The sequence below is a fragment of the Schistocerca cancellata genome, chromosome 5 (genome assembly GCF_023864275.1).
Source record: "Schistocerca cancellata isolate TAMUIC-IGC-003103 chromosome 5, iqSchCanc2.1, whole genome shotgun sequence".
Taxonomy (NCBI): Eukaryota; Metazoa; Arthropoda; class Insecta; order Orthoptera; family Acrididae; genus Schistocerca; species Schistocerca cancellata.
The window spans coordinates 751,508,584-751,525,763 of record NC_064630.1 but is presented as its reverse complement, the minus strand read 5'-3'; positions in this window follow the sequence as shown (position 1 = coordinate 751,525,763).

Below are 17,180 nucleotides of genomic sequence, written 5' to 3'. Positions count from 1 at the left end.
ACTTGTTGGAGTTTCGTAGAGAATTATCAAGTGTGTAATGAGATAGCCGAAAACGAAGCTTAAGTTCACGTAGAAAAGGAATATAGTTTCGGTCATCAAACTCCTTTTATGCTGTCCGCCATACCTTCATCTCAGAGCAGTAATTCTTCCCTATGTCCTCAGTTATTTGTTGGATGTATGCCAGTTTCTATACTCCACCACAGTTTTACTCTGTACAGTTCCCTCTAGCACTATGGAAGTAATTCTCTGACGCCTTAACATGTCCTCTACCGCCCTGCCCTTTCTTTTTGTCAACGTTTTCCATGCGTTCGTTTCTTAGTCTATTCTAGGAACATCTTGTTCAATCCTTCTCTTATCAGTCCAAATAATTTTAATGCCATTCCACAGTGTCACATTTCAAACGCTTCGATTCTCTTCTTTTCAAGTTTTCCCACAGACCATGACTCATTACAAAGCAGTGCTGCGCATCTAACGTACGAACTCACATATTTCTTCCTCAGATTTGATACTGGCAGACTACTCTTGGCCACGTATTCCATCTTCGCCTGTGATAATATACTTTTCACATCCTCTTTGCTTTGATCGTCATGTACGAGTACGTAGCAGAATGCCTTCACTTTCCCTACTTATTTATTATTTTTTATGTTAAATTCATCGCTAACCCCATTTCCGCTACTGTTCATTGCTTTCGTCTTTTTTCGGTTTACTCTCACACCACATTCTGCGCTCATTAGACTGTTCATTCCATTCAACCGGTCCTGTAATTCTTCTTCAATTTCTCTGACGGTAACAAATTCATCTGTAACGGTGCATGATGACTTATCGCACCCAAAATTTAATCCCATTCTTGAGACTTTCTTTTATTTTCGTGACTGCTTCTTCGAGACATACGTTGAACAGTAGGAGTGAAAGACTACATCCCAGTCCTAGACAGTTTTTGTCCGAAAATTTCGTTCTTGGTCATCTATTCTTATTGTCCCACTTGGTTCTTGTAAATACTGCGCGTGCTATCCGTATTTTCCTACAGTTTACTCTCCTTCAAATTTCAAATGTTTTGCACCATTTTACATTGTCGAACGCTTTCTCTATGTCGACATACACAGTCAAAGATATTTCTTAAGGCTAACTCCCACTATCAGTTGCAATGTCACAACTGTCTCGCCAGTTTTCTTATATTTCCGAAAGTGAAAATGGTTTTCAACTAACACACCCTCAATTTTCTTTCCTTTTCTTCTGTAAGCAGTCATGAAATACATAATAATAAATTCACAATATTGCATAAAGTGTGGTTTCTAAACCTTTAAGACTCCTTTAAAGACAATATCCATTCTTTTTTTTATAATGTATTAATGTATGTCAAGTATTTATCCCCGATTTCTGCTCTTTGCGCTGTCTATGTCACAACACGCATCGCCTGGATTCTGTCCACTTCCTTCTATTCTATGATTCTTCCTTAATCCACTGCCATCTTTGACCTTTTTTGATGTCACCAGCATTCTATGCCTGATTCTTCCTTTCTCTCTGTTCCATGTAATCTCTCTTCAGTGACTCTATGTTGCAGGCAGTGTCTTCACAATGTACATCCCAGCTCAGATGTCTTTCTGATACCATTTCCACTGGTTTTGTTTGCTTTCCTTTTCTCAGATCTACTTTCTCAATCGTCATTCTGCCAATCTGTTTCACTTTTAGCACGCTTCTCCACAAACACATTTAAAACTTATCCAAGTACCTTTTCTCTTTCGTTCTGAGTTCCACGATTCACTGCATAAGGTAGGACACACAAATGTTTTCCGAATCTTTTTCTTAATTCTGCTGCAATTTCTTCTTTCGTCAACAAAACTTTCAGCTTTCCGAGAGTTCCCCATAGATATTCTGCTTCTTATTTGGTACGTATAGCTTCCATTTTACGTCACTAAACCTCCTAAATACTAAAAAGTTTTCATTTATCCTGAATTGTATTATTTATAACCAAACTTTCATCATTACAAACTTTTATCACTTAGCTCGTTCCTAAAATTGTTCTTATTACAAACTCTTTTTCCCTCTTTCAAGATTCTCTCCATGGTAAGTTACAGTTACTCCAGTGAGTCGTATTCTAAATACTTCACTGACTTTGTCATTTCCTTGCACTTCGTTATGCTCTTCTTTTTATAGTCCCTTGTTACTTTCTCAGTATAAACATCTAGCAGCGTAGGGATCAATCAACACCTCCGTCTGACAACTTTAGCAATAAATGTCCCATCTGTTTCGCCACAGTCATGCCTCACTACCACTTTGTCTTGTGTAGAGTTCTTTGCAATTCTTCGGCGCTTTCAGTTTACACCGGTACCATCACAAGATCTTCAGGTGGATAGCTCAGTCCACTGTCTCTAAAGCTTTTTCGCAACCAACAAAAAACTTGTACATATATCTGTTAACTTGCAGTAGTTTCATCTCCAGACATCCAATAGTATCTTGTGTTCCTCTTAGTCTCCTGAATCAGATTCACCCCATGTTTTGTTCGAGTTTTATTTCAAATATTTTGAGGAAAAGATTACACCCATCCTTTTTCATGTAGCGTATGGAATTGATAATATTTTATTTTTAAGCATTCTTCGGCATCTTCTTTCTTTGGTGAGGGACTAAAATAGCTTTAACTAGATATTTAGGCCAAATGCTTTTGTCATATATCCTACTGATGAGACAAACCTGCACATGCGCTATTTGCCATGGTCTTTAGAGTCTTCGATGGTATGTTTCCACAATCCTTTGCTTTCAAATCAAATGGCTCTAAGCACTGTGGGACTTAACATCTGAAATCATCAGTCCCCTAGACTTAGAACTACTTAAACCTAACTAACGTAAGGACATCAGATACATCCATACCCGAGGCAAGATTCGAACCTGCCACCGTAGCCGCAGCGCGGTTCCGGACTGAAGCGCCTAGACCTGCTCGGCAACAGCGGCCGGCTGCTTTGCTTTCCTTTTTGCAAAATCGTTAATGGTCTTCTCCACTTTTGTTGATGGCACCTCGTTTTTCAACAACAATTCCACTGAAGTAAAAATGCATGTGATAGCTTGTGCTCATAACAAGTACTGCTTTACGTAAAAATATATTAAAGAATACGTGGGAACAATCCAAAAAATCTTGCGAATCTCATAAATAACTGTGCGATAAGAATAAATAAAAGGATTTTAGAATAATTTCTCGTTATTATTTAGGAATTCCATAAGCAATGACCAAACAAAATTACATTATGGAGGACAGCGTGAAGTACATTTCTACGAAACATGAAAATCAGAACAAAGGAACACCTCGTAGAATCTGTAATTCCCGTATCAGTATTTGAATAGTTGCAAGGTAATGAATGAAATACCCTACTCCCACGGGAGAGCATTCGAACAGCAATGTTTTTCCGTGAACATGTAACAATACCCCTATCTCTCTGCACAACCAGTGATAAGCCCTGACGTAAACGAAGCTACATCTATAACACTGAAAGCCTTCAAATAAAATATAACGCCAAGTTGCGGTTACAGAGTAATGATCATACCAGAATTCTTGTATTTTGTGGCTTAGACATGGTCATCTGAACGTAATGTCGACTTAGAAAAACAGGCATGCACTCGACACCTTTGGCTAAAACGGGCCTGGAAAAAGCCAGCCTCAAAGACTGACCACGACGAAAAGAAAGAAAGTGTCTTTGTCTAAAACTTTTTCTGTCATTTCACTGTTCATTCGAAGATATCGAGTATAGATGAAAGTTCTTCTTGCCAGCCAAAATGTGTTGCATGCTTAGTAATCGATAGCCTGTTTACAGACTGCCTGAGCACTAATTTATAAATGATACAAAACTTAATGCTTTGAAGGCGCCTTACAATGAACAGATTTCATCATCTGCTGTTTGTTATAGAAGCAACTTAGGACCCTGAAAAGTAGGTTCCTCTTCATTTTTTTTACTAAGAGTTCTCACGCAAAAGACGTAACCCCACTGCGAAAATATAGCACCTTGGACACCTCACAGATAAATGTGCATTGTATTTCAAGACAATGTCACCAGCGTCGTTTGTAAAAGCACAGGCAGTTCACAAGAATGCTATGCTGTTGAAGATCTCTCACAAGGAACTCATGGCACCTCCCATAGAGAGTTCCTGTTTTTCTGCCGCAGCGACAGCAATAGTTATAGCTTTCTATTAGAAGTAGAACCTCAAAGTAAAAAACATTTTGATTATAATTGATTATAGAATTTTACTTCGAGTTAAGGAAACCGGAGCCCTTCCCAGTAAAACTAATCGACTGTTAAATGGCATTATGAAAGCCTCACAGGAAAACAAAAAATTAGAGAAAATGTAAAATTTATGTGTTTCAACGGGTACGCTAAGATTAAATACGCTACTGGCAGTTAAAACTGTGGCGAGTTAAGGAAGGTCTATCAAAAAACTTCATTGAGAAGAAGCGTGCTATACTCCGGAAAATACAGATGATCACCATTGCAGGGAAATCGCAGAAAGTCGGTAGGCCTAAGGATGTTCTCTGTCTGTATATTCTGTGTATAGGGAAAGATTATGCAGAGAATTTCCCGTTCAGAAATCTCACTGAACGACGACTGTACGTGAGATATTTATGTTATGGTTTTTGACTCAGCCGGCCGCTGTGGCCGAGTAGTTCTATGAGCTTCAGTCCGGAACCGCGCTGCTGCTACAGCCGCAGCTTCGAACCCCGCCTCGGGCATGGATGTGTGTGATGTCCTTAGGTCAGTTAGGTTTATGTAGTTCTAAGTTATAGGGGACTGATGACCTCCCATAGTGCTCAGAGCCATTTGAACCATTGTGTTATATTTTATTTTACCTTTTTCTTCTGATTGGTTTATATGGTCCACCACGAATTTTTCTGTTGTGCCAACCTCTTCCTCTCAGAGTAGCACATGCTACCTACGTCTTCAATTATTTGCTGGATGCATTCAAATCTGTGCCTTCCACTACGGTTTTTATCTCCTTCTAGTACCAATGAAGTTATTGCGTGATGGCTTACGGACGTCCTACTATATTGTCCCTTCTTCTTGTCAGTGTTTCCCCTGTATTCCTTTCTGTGGAGAATCTCCACATTACGTACTTTATCAGTCCACTTCGTTTTACACATTCTTCAATAGCACCACATCTCTAATGCTTCGATTCTCTTCTGTTCGGTTTCCACACAGTTCTTACGTCACTACCATACAGTACTGTTTCTCCAAAAGTACATTATCAGAAATTTCTTCCTCAAATTAAGGCCCATTTTTGTTACCAGCAGACTTCTCATGGCCAAGAATACTATTTTTGCTAGTGCTAATCTGCTTTTTATGTCCTACTTTCTCTGTGCGTCATTGGTTATTTTGGTGCCTTGGATGCAGAATTCCTTAACTTCGTGATCAGCACTCCTGATGGTAAATTTCTCTCTGTTATCATTTCTGCTACTTGTCATTACTTTCGTCTTTCTTCGATTTACTCCCAGTCCATATTCTGTACAGCTCATTTCATTCAACAGGTCCTGGCAATCTTGTTCATTTTCACTGATAATAGCGAACCTTGTCACTGATATCCTATCGCTTAGAATTTACTTTGATGTACAGATTGAACAGTAGGGGCGAAAGGCTACATCCCTGCCTTACAGCCTTTTTTAATGCGTGCATTTCTTTCGTGGTCTTCCACTCTTATTGTTCCCTCTTGGCTCTTGTCTATATTGTACATTACCCGCCATTTCCTATAGCTTACCCCTATCCTAGTTAAAATTTCGAACATCTTGCACCACCTGATACTATCAAAAGCGCCGGCCAGAGTGGCCGTGCGGTTCTAGGCGCTACAGTCTGGAGCCGAGCGACCGCTACGGTCGCAGGTTCGAATCCTGCCTCGGGCATGGATGTGTGTGATGTCCTTATGTTAGTTAGGTTTAATTAGTTCTAAGTTCTAGGCGACTGATGACCTCAGAAGTTAAGTCGCATAGTGCTCAGAGCCATCTGAACTATCAAAAGCTTTCTACAAGTCGAGAAATCTTATGAACGTATCTTGATTTTTTCTCAGTCTTCCTTCCATTATCAACTGCAACGTCAGGACTGCCTCTCTGGTGCCTTTACCTTTCCAAAAGTCAAACTGATCGTCATCTAACACGCTCTCAATTTTTGTTTCCATTCTTCTTTGTATTGTTACTATCGGAAACTTGGCTGCAAGAGCTGTTAATCTGATTGTCCGATAATTCTTGCATTTGTCAGCTCTTGCAGTCTTCGAAATTGTTTGAATGATATTTTTCCGATAGTCAGATGGTATATCGCCGGAGCCAAACATTCTGCACACCAACATTTGTTGCCATTTGAGTCAATGATTTTAGAAATTGTGTAGGAATGTCATCTAGTCATTCTGCCTAATTTGATGTAAAGTCTTCCAAAGCTCTTTTAAATTGTGATTCGAATACTGGACTCCCTATCTCTTCTATGTCTACTCCTGTTTCCTCTTCTATCACATCGTGATGCAAGTCTTTCCCCTCGTGTGAGAAGGAGGAACTTTAGCCAGCAGGTATTGGAATTCAGTAGCGAATGGTCATGGTGTGGTTCGCCGCTGTGATGCAAATATGGAATCGATGAGTTGACAAGTGCCGTACCAAGCACCGTGCTAGATTTCAGAGGAACCACGCGACTGGTACACTCGCTGACAGACGTATTTTTCACTCGGCCGTGCAGAGTCATCCAACCACTTCACATATCTTCACTCAGGAAATGGGTTTGTTTGGTAGGTAGACACTGTGACGACGACTCGGCCACCACCGATTGTCAGCAAACGCGACACTTGTTGCGACTATTGTGTTGCCCCTCCTTTTGCATGGCGTAGTGTAGCAGTTCGACAGCACATGTGCTCAACAAGTCGTTGGAAGTCGCCAGCAAAAACATTGGACCGAGCTGCGTCTATAACCATTCATAACTACGAAAGTGTGGCGGATGCAAAATTTCGTGCTGGAACTGACCTCTCCGCTGTGTCCCACAAATTTTAGGTGGGATTCATGTCGCCGCGCGGAGTGGCCGCGTGGTTTGAGGCGCCATGTCACAGATTGCGCCGCCCCTGCCGCCGAAGGTTCGAGTCCTCCCTCAGGTGTGTGTGTATGTGTGTGTGTGTGTGTGTGTGTGGGTGTGTGGGTGTGTGTGTTGTTCTTAGCACAAGTTAACGCTAGTTTAAGTAGTGTTTAAGTGTAGGGATCGACGACCTCGGCAATATGGTCCCTTAGGAACTCACACGCATTTGAACAGTTTTTTGATTCATGTGGGGCGATCTGGGTGGCCAAATCGTTCGTTCGAATGGTCCAGAATGAACTTCAAACCAGTCGTGAACAACTCAGACCGGTGACATGCTGCATTGTTATCCTTACAAATTCTGTCATTGTTAGGGACAATTCATTTCCAAGTAGACGGACATAACCATTTCCACTTACAGATCGGTTCAATTGGAACAGGACCCACACCATTCCTTTTAAGCACAGCCACACCATTATGGAACCACGACCAGCACGCACAGTACCTTGTTGACAATCCGTGTCCTTGGATTCGTAGGATCTGCACTACACTTGAATCCACCCAACAGTTCTTACCAGCTTAAATCGGGACGCATCTGGCCAGGACATGGTTTTCCAGTCGTGCATTTCGAATTGATTTCTGCAGTTATTGCTTGTCTGTCAGCACTGACAACTCTACGGAAACGCCACTGCTTTCGGTCGTTAAGTGAGGGCTTTCGACCACCGTGTTGTCAGTGATGTCAGCCAATGCCTGAAATATGATATTCTCGACACACACTTGACACTGTGGACCTCGGAATATTGAATTCCCTGACGATTTCCGAAATGGAATACCCTATGCGTGTACCTCCAACTACTATTCCGCGTTGAAAGTCTGTTGATTCATGTCGTGCGGTAGTAATCACGTCGGACAACTTTTCACATGGATCACCTGAGTGCAAATGCATTGCCCTTTTATACTTTGTGTACGCGATACTAGCGCCATCTGTACGATTACGTGCATATCGATATCCCCCTACTGTCACTTCAGTATAATGGCAGTGGTGCGATAACACTGAACGTTGCATTTTCAGACGAGCCCCATTTCTACATATGGCATCATGATTGTGTGTGGAGGCTCCTAGGAGAACGAATAAAGCTATAATGCATTCGTAAGAGTCAAGTGGGCTCACTTATGTGATACCGTTGGGTACACATAATGGTCTCTTCAGTTTCATGTAATAGATAGTTTGTACGATATTCACAAATATTTATGATACTTTAAGTGTCCATTCTCCTCAATCAGCCTATAAAATAAGCAAAAGTTACGACTTTTCTACGAAACACTAATGAAGCAATCAACGTAAATCATTTTGCGTATTATTTATTGATTTTTGGACATAATTTTCTGCTGTTTTCCAGAAATTCAATCATCATTAAGGCCACCATGCGAGTCTTAAGAAAACTAGTTGACTTGTGGGAATAATTAGCACGTTTTCCTAATCAGTCTCCGATGGGTAACTTAGTAATGCATAAATAAGCAAATGCAAGTATTTTAAAGAAAATTATTGTATTTTGTATAGTAGTAACAAATATTAGTCTTACCACAGATGTCGATGTGTTATCGACAACATAAATAACTGTAAGACACATAAAAGGCAGACTTCGCCTTTGTCACTTTAGTTTTATTTTTTAAAACTTTTTGTTTTAGAAAACTTCATCGAAAACAACATTAGCAATTACAATGTGATCATCGTTTACTTTCTGCCTGTATGCGTCCTTATCACTTCAATAGAAATCTGAACGCGTGAAAAATCCATGTATATGTCTGTGCGAAATAACGTCGATACTTCTTAAGATAGTCCTACCCTTTTAAGAGTCTACTGTTGAGCTATATTAATGGTCATTGCGAAGGTTACATTTATTGGTCACTGTTATCATTTTGACGTAGTGCATGACGATTGTTCAAAGAAAGTAATCAACTCCAACCGCTGTTTTGCACAATACTGAAATCAGATAGTAACCGGATGGCACCTTGTAAATTCTTTAGATTGACGTATACGACCAAAATCGCGTTGCAGGTGGACTTCGCTTGTATAAAGAATCTAGAAACGGCAACAGCTGTCGTGCATGTTAGCCCAAATTGGCAATAGATGGCACGTTCTACATTGTTCTTATGACAATGCTTCAATGTAAAGTTTTCTCACAAAAACAATAACTTTAAAATATTTGTGCACTTTTCGTCATTATTGGTGAAAATGATGCCCCAATCGTTTACTTTGATTGCTTACTACGGGAAATATGGCGTACTGACAAAAATGATACCTTGAGAAATAATATACAGTGTGAAACTTACTGGCTGATTAAAACTGTGTGCCGGACCGGGACCTTTGCCTTTGCCTTTGCCTTTCGCGAGCACTTGCCCGCGAAAGGCAAAGGTCCCGAGTTCGAGTCTCGGTCCGGCACACAGTTTTAATCTGCCAGTAAGTTTCATATCAGCGCACATTCCGCTGCAGAGTGAAAATCTCATTCTGGAATATACAGTGTGTTTCACAGTTCATGTTACGGTCTGCTAGAGGTTGTAGACGGAACTTAGCAGATCGCGTTTTACGGAGGAACCTCTGTCCGGAAACGTCATCCAGCGACGCTGCAAAGCGTCAAAGATACAGGTGCCGACTCCTTGAAATGTGTGTATGTACAGTGCAATTCCATGATGATGCTAAAATCTTACAAGGAGAAGGAGAAGAATAAATGTATCAGTTTGATGTAAGTGTCTCTGTACTGCGAACGAACGAGTCGAAAGTTATAAGCGAAAACGTTCTGTTAACTCTAACATGGAATACATGTACCGGTACTGTTGTTGCTGACACGTGTCATTGTAGGGAAGGCAACTTTCAGAGATGCTAGTATGGACCAAGGAAAGAAGAAAAAATGTCAATAAACCTGGACTCTAAAATGCATAACTGAGGAGCTATGAGTGCTTGTTCATCTTCGCTAGTGTGAAACACATCTGCTGTATCCAACAAGTTCAAAATGGTTAAAATGGCTCTGAGCACTATGGGACTTAACTTCTGAGGTCATCAGTCCCCTAGAACTACTTAAACCTAACTAATCTAAGGACATTACACACATCCATGCACGAGGTAGGATTCGAACCTGCGACCGTAGCGGTCGCGCGGGAGTCCAACATGTGCTCATAGCTCTTAAGGTATGCACTTCAGAGCCCACGTTTACCAGTCACTTTTTCCTTGCGTATTTTGGTCCATATTGCCACCTCTGAAACTTGCATACCCTACACTCTTAACAAGAAAAGTACAGATTAGTTTGTTCCACTGTCAGAGGTATCAATAAATTTCGCTTGTAACTTTCGACTCTTTCCTTTCCGGTACAGGCAGCCTTCCCTCAAATTGATAGATGTATCCGTCTCCATCATTCTTGAAAGTCTGTAACATCATCATGGTATCACCCTCCATTCACATACATTTACAGGTGACGGTGGCTGTAACTGTAACATTCTATAGTTGCCTTGGACGACGTTTCCGAACATCGTTACTATGTAAAACTTGATCTACTTAGTTCTCACGACAGTTTCTAGAAGTGTGTAACATGAATTGTGGACACACCCTGTATATGATTCATAGTTCTTTTTAAGTTTCTGATAAGCTTTGCATATGGTTCATATGGCTCTGAGCACTATGGGACTCAACATCTTAGGTCATAAGTCCCCTAGAACTTAGAACTACTTAAACCTAACTAACCTAAGGACATCACATACACCCATGCCCGAGGCAGGATTCGAACCTGCGACCGTAGCAGTCCCGCGGTTCCAGACTGCAGCGCCAGAACCGCTAGACCACCGCGGCCGGCTAAGCTTTGCAGACTGCAAAACTTCCGTCATGGACACACCTCATTTTGGACACACCAGCTTGTAACTTCTCGGATTGTGCGGTTAATGACGATTGAAATTCTTTAAAAAAATCAGAAAATGTCGTAGAAACGACAAATAATGTACAAAAAATCGTATTCGAGGGTCGTTCAATAAGTAACGCCCCACATTTTTTTAAAGTCATTAATATACATAGACAAACGTACTTGGTGCTTCACATTTGATGTTTGTTCTGTGCGCCGGTGAAGTTTCGAACCGTTCAGGCAGATGACAGAGCCGTATTACAGCGTCAAAATGGCGTCTACATACGAGTTGCGTTACAAGCAGCGTGCTGTTCTTGTGTGCAGAAAAAGAAACCGTGGTGAACATCCATAAACGTTTGTATGCAGTGTACTGTTGCTGTTGACAGGAGTACAGTTGGGCGATGGGGAAAGAAAGTTACAGCATCAGGAAATGCAGAAACAGAGCTCCATGATCAGCCACTCTCGGGACTTCCTGTCACAGCCACTGCTCCAGACATGCTTAATCATGCGGATGCCGTTATTCGTGCCGACCACCGCATCAGAGCTCGACAATTGGCTCTACTGTTGTCGGTCAGCATGGGAAGCGCGTCTGCAATGATCAACACTCTCGGACATTCAAAGTGGTGCTCACAAAGGGTTCCACGAATGCTCACAGCGGACCACAAGATTCAAAGAAAGGCCATTTTATGTGAATTGTTGGAGCGTTTAGAGACTGATGGAGAGTCTGTCACGGATCGTTACGTGGGACGAATGCTGGGTGCACCACAATTCGCCTAAAACAAAAAGGCAGTGCATGGAGTGGCAACATCCTCATTCACCACAAAAGAAGAAATTCAAGACAACCCCCTTTACCGGAAAAGAAATGGTGACAGTCGTCTGGAATTGTGATGGCGTCATTCTAGTGAATCTAATGCCAAGAAGGTCAACCATCAATTCAGAGGCACACGTAAAGATTCTGAATTAACTCAAGAACCGTTTCCGTCGTGTTCGATCGGACCAGAATGCAGCATAAATCTTGCTCCAACACGATAGTGCACGCCCGCACACAAGTCTGAGAACCCGGGAACACATCGACAAATTAGGTTGGACATCATTGCGTCATCCACCCTACAGTCCAGACCTGACACCCTCAGACTTCCATCTCTTTCGACCGCATAAAAATTCTCAACGGTTAACACACTTTGAAGATAACGTCAGTCATGCGGTTTTTAAAATTTGGCTATATTTACAGAAGATGAGCTTTTACCATCAGGGAATACATGTTCTTCCACAACGGTAACGTACGGCCATAGAACGTGATGGAGACTACGAAGAAACATACACTCCTGGAAATGGAAAAAAGAACACATTGACACCGGTGTGTCAGACCCACCATACTTGCTCCGGACACTGCGAGAGGGCTGTACAAGCAATGATCACACGCACGGCACAGCGGACACACCAGGAACCGCGGTGTTGGCCATCGAATGGCGCTAGCTGCGCAGCATTTGTGCACCGCCGCCGTCAGTGTCAGCCAGTTTGCCGTTGCATACGGAGCTCCATCGCAGTCTTTAACACTGGTAGCATGCCGCGACAGCGTGGACGTGAACCGTATGTGCAGTTGACGGACTTTGAGAGAGGGCGTATAGTGGGCATGCGGGAGGCCGGGTGGACGTACCGCCGAATTGCTCAACACGTGGGGCGTGAGGTCTCCACAGTACATCGATGTTGTCGCCAGTGGTCGGCGGAAGGTGCACGTGCCCGTCGACCTGGGACCGGACCGCAGCGACGCACGGATGCACGCCAAGACCGTAGGATCCTACGCAGTGCCGTAGGGGACCGCACCGCCACTTCCCAGCAAATTAGGGACACTGTTGCTCCTGGGGTATCGGCGAGAACCATTCGCAACCGTCTCCATGAAGCTGGGCTACGGTCCCGCACACCGTTAGGCCGTCTTCCGCTCACGCCCCAACATCGTGCAGCCCGCCTCCAGTGGTGTCGCGACAGGCGTGAATGGAGGGACGAATGGAGACGTGTCGTCTTCAGCGATGAGAGTCGCTTCTGCCTTGGTGCCAATGATGGTCGTATGCGTGTTTGGCGCCGTCCAGGTGAGCGCCACAATGAGGACTGCATACGACCGAGGCACACAGGGCCAACACCCGGCATCATGGTGTGGGGAGCGATCTCCTACACTGGCCGTACACCACTGGTGATCGTCGAGGGGACACTGAATAGTGCACGGTACATCCAAACCGTCATCGAACCCATCGTTCTACCATTCCTAGACCGGCAAGGGAACTTGCTGTTCCAACAGGACAAAGCACGTCCGCATGTATCCCGTGCCACCCAACGTGCTCTAGAAGGTGTAAGTCAACTACCCTGGCCAGCAAGATCTCCGGATCTGTCCCCCATCGAGCATGTTTGGGACTGGATGAAGCGTCGTCTCACGCGGTCTGCACGTCCACCACGAACGCTGGTCCAACTGAGGCGCCAGGTGGAAATGGCATGGCAAGCCGTTCCACAGGACTACATCCAGCATTTCTACGATCGTCTCCATGGGAGAATAGCAGCCTGCATTGCTGCGAAAGGTGGATATACACTGTACTAGTGCCGACATTGTGCATGCTCTGTTGCCTGTGTCTATGTGCCTGTGGTTCTGTCAGTGTGATCATGTGATGTATCTGACCCCAGGAATGTGTCAATAAAGTTTCCCCTTCCTGGGACAATGAATTCACGGTGTTCTTATTTCAATTTCCAGGAGTGTAGGTCATAGAAAAGACATATTGATGTATATTGTCACATAATATTGACTCTTAAAAATAATTATGTTCTGAGAAAAAAATGGAGCATTACGACCCTTGTAAATCGCTTATTTTGTAGGCAGACTGATGAGAATGGACCCTTGAGGCTGATTGCTGTACTCCACCTTCGAGGTGTCTGTGACTGTCTTTCAGCAAGACAACGCAAGACTACATGTTGCCCTTGCTGTCCTGTCCCACCTCGATACAAAGTTTCCGAATATTGACGTGGCCAGGGCGTTCCCCAGATATCCCACGCACTGGGGACATGTGGTGACGGGCTGCCGATTGCCTGGAGGGTGTTCACTCGGCAGGCCCAACGATTGATGATTACTGGCACAGTATGGACCTACGTATTTGCATCCATCATCCAATGTCCAACAACTGAACCGTTGTTGCTATCGGAGGTGGCCGCTCTTCTAAATTGTGCAGTTTAAATGGCTCCAAGTAACCTAAACTTTAATCCTGTTTTCTTTGCGTTGTACTGTTTATTATAAGAAATGAAACTTCTTTATTTCCAATTCTTCTTCGTTTTTGATGTAAATGACCAATAGTGTATTAATAAATAATCGATGACAGCGCAGCCTGCAGATCAAGTGGGGAATATTTGAAATATAAGACATGAAAACTGCATTATACAGTGCGTTAAGAATGACATTTTAAAAATCTGGCAGACTGTAGGGGATGAAATTTTGAACGTTTCGATGTAAGGAAGTTAGAGACCAAAATTTGAAATCAAATTTCAAAACACTATACGATTTTTATGCATTCGATACGTTGAAGGAACACCAGATTGATGGAGTCTGAAAACCGTTTATTGACGGTAGAGTGAAATACTGTAAAATACTCCAGACTAAATGTTCAGTGTGACGTTCACCAGCTTCGTTAAGTTATGTGTAACGAAGAATCATGATTTTTTTCAGGTTCTTAGTAAGCTTCTGCGCTTTCTTCTGATGGTAGGAAATGTTTTAAAGGTATACACAGTAAGTTCAGGCGCTGTTCCTTCTGGTTCCGAGTACACAAGAAGCTTTACGTTACCCTAGAACAAAAAGGCAATAGGAATGAGGTCAGCAAACAACACTCACCAAGGGACTGGGCATGTCCTTACAACAACTCCTTACTTCGATATGTCTGGCCGACGAACAATATGCCAACGTACCATCGTTCTGAAAGCACAAGCTAGTGTACAATTGCAAGGAAACCTCCTTCAGAAGTTCAGACAAGGCGTTGTCCTGAAAGTTTCAAATAGCACACACATTGAAACGAACTGCTAAGATGTGTGGATCAGTAAGATGGTCTCCAAGAACGGCAGCCGAAATTATCACTGAGAATCTCACTTTGCGACTTCTGGTAAAGGTCGTGCGTTGTTTTTCAGCAGAGCAGTGGTGGCTTTAGAAACTACATTTAATATTGCTGGCTATACGTTCTGTGCAGAAGAACGTCCAAAATTTCGTTCTCTACAATCTTCCAAAGTTTTGAAAAATCATTCTGTAACACAGTGCATAGAAAAAACAGACTCCAGCGGAAAAACAAATGACACGTATTTAAATGCATATAAAGGGAAATATTGACATCTAATATTTCCTCCAAGGCCTCGTCTCTATGGTTCAAGAGATAAAGAACTTCGCAAGTTCTTTAATCCACATCAGATTTGATATGAATCATTCCTCCGCTACATTCACTGAACGTGATGAAATAATATTAGGACACATAAGTCACATTTTATTTGCATGTTGGCTGTGGTTCAATCATAAAACATATTCCTTAAACCAGCTGATTAGTTGCCACCAACAATTACCCAAAAATAAGACTACTATAACATTCTGCTGTCAAATCCTAGAAAATCCTTCAAAAAAAAAAAAAAAAAGCAACATAACAGAGAGGGGAGAGACTGTTTTATTCCCTGAAGGGTAAAGCCCCAATAGAAAGTTTATCAACTGAAATATTTATTTCCAGCCACTGGCTCTACACTGCAACAGATTTGATTCACGGTTACTTTCCACATACAACCGCTCACTTGATGAACGAACCGTACTCAAAGACTAGAAAGTTGCAGAGCTCACACGTATATTCGAAGAAGTAGAAGGAGTAAAACACTAAATTACAGGTCCATATCATCAACGTCGATATACAGCAGGATTTTGGAACATACTTTGTTTTCGGACATTATGAGTTATCTAGAAGAGAATGGTCTATTCACAAAGAGTAACCACTGGTTCAGAAAAAATCGTACTTATGAAACACAACTAGCTCTTTACACACACGAAGTGTTGAGGGCTATCGACAATAGATTCCAAATTGATTCTGTATTTCTAGATTTCCCGAAGGCATTTGACCCTGTACGACACAAGCAGCTTGTAGTGAAATTGCGTGCTTGTGGACTATCTTCTCAGTTACGTGACTGTATGAGTAATTTCCTGTGGTAGTAATTATGGAAAGTCATCGAGTAAAACGGAGGTGATTTCTGGCACTCCCCAAGGTAGTGTTACAGGACTTCTACTGTTCCTTATCTGCATAAACGATTTAGGAGACAATCTGAGCACCTGTATTAGGTTGTTTGCAGATGATGCGGTCGTCAACAGAAGAACATACAAACTGCAAAACTATTTACAAAAGATATGTGTTTGGTTCGAATACTGGCAACTGACGCTAAATAATGAAAGGGGTGAGGTCAGCCACATGTGGTAAATGGAATCCGATAAACGTAGGTTATTCTAAATTCAACTAAGCACATAGGAATTACAATTAGGAACAAATTAAATTGGAAAGAACACGTAGAAAATGTCGTGTGGAAGGCAATCCAAAGACTGCGTTTGATTGGCAGAAAATGTAGAAAATGTAACAGACCTACTAAAGAGACAACCTACACTACGCTTGTCCGTCCGCTTTTGGAGTACTGCTGCGCGGTCTGGGGTCCTTACCAGACAGGATTGTCGGAGTATTCGCGAAAGTTTGAAGAAGAGCAGCACGTTTTGTATTATCGCGAAATAGGAGACAGGGAGTGTCGCTGATATTTTACAGGATTTGGGGTGCACATCATTAAAACAAAAGCGTTTTTGAGAACTTTTAACATTGCATTTCGTCAGCAATCGTGAATAATTTAATGATTATAAAGAATCCGCCTCTATTGCAAATGGAAGCCGGATATTGAGCTAGGTTTCTGCGCGGATAACCACTCCTTCTTCGGAACACATAACTTTGCATACCATTTTGGTAACGCCTGATAGCAGTAAACACTTTTACCGCTGTCTGTCAATAGATAATAAGGGCGATGAAAGCGACGTTGTACGTCATTTCACGCATGTATATTAAACCCGTTATATTATTTGACCTTTCACGTCAACAGCTATTACAACATAAAGGTAGTTTGTCTCTTCCACACTGTATGCGTTCGCTGACTTGATTAGGCTTCATGGTTCAGTACCTCAAGTACCTGATTTTAAGAAACTAGTTTAGCTTTAGGTTCTTTTTACACTATTTTGGTACATATCCGATATCACTAT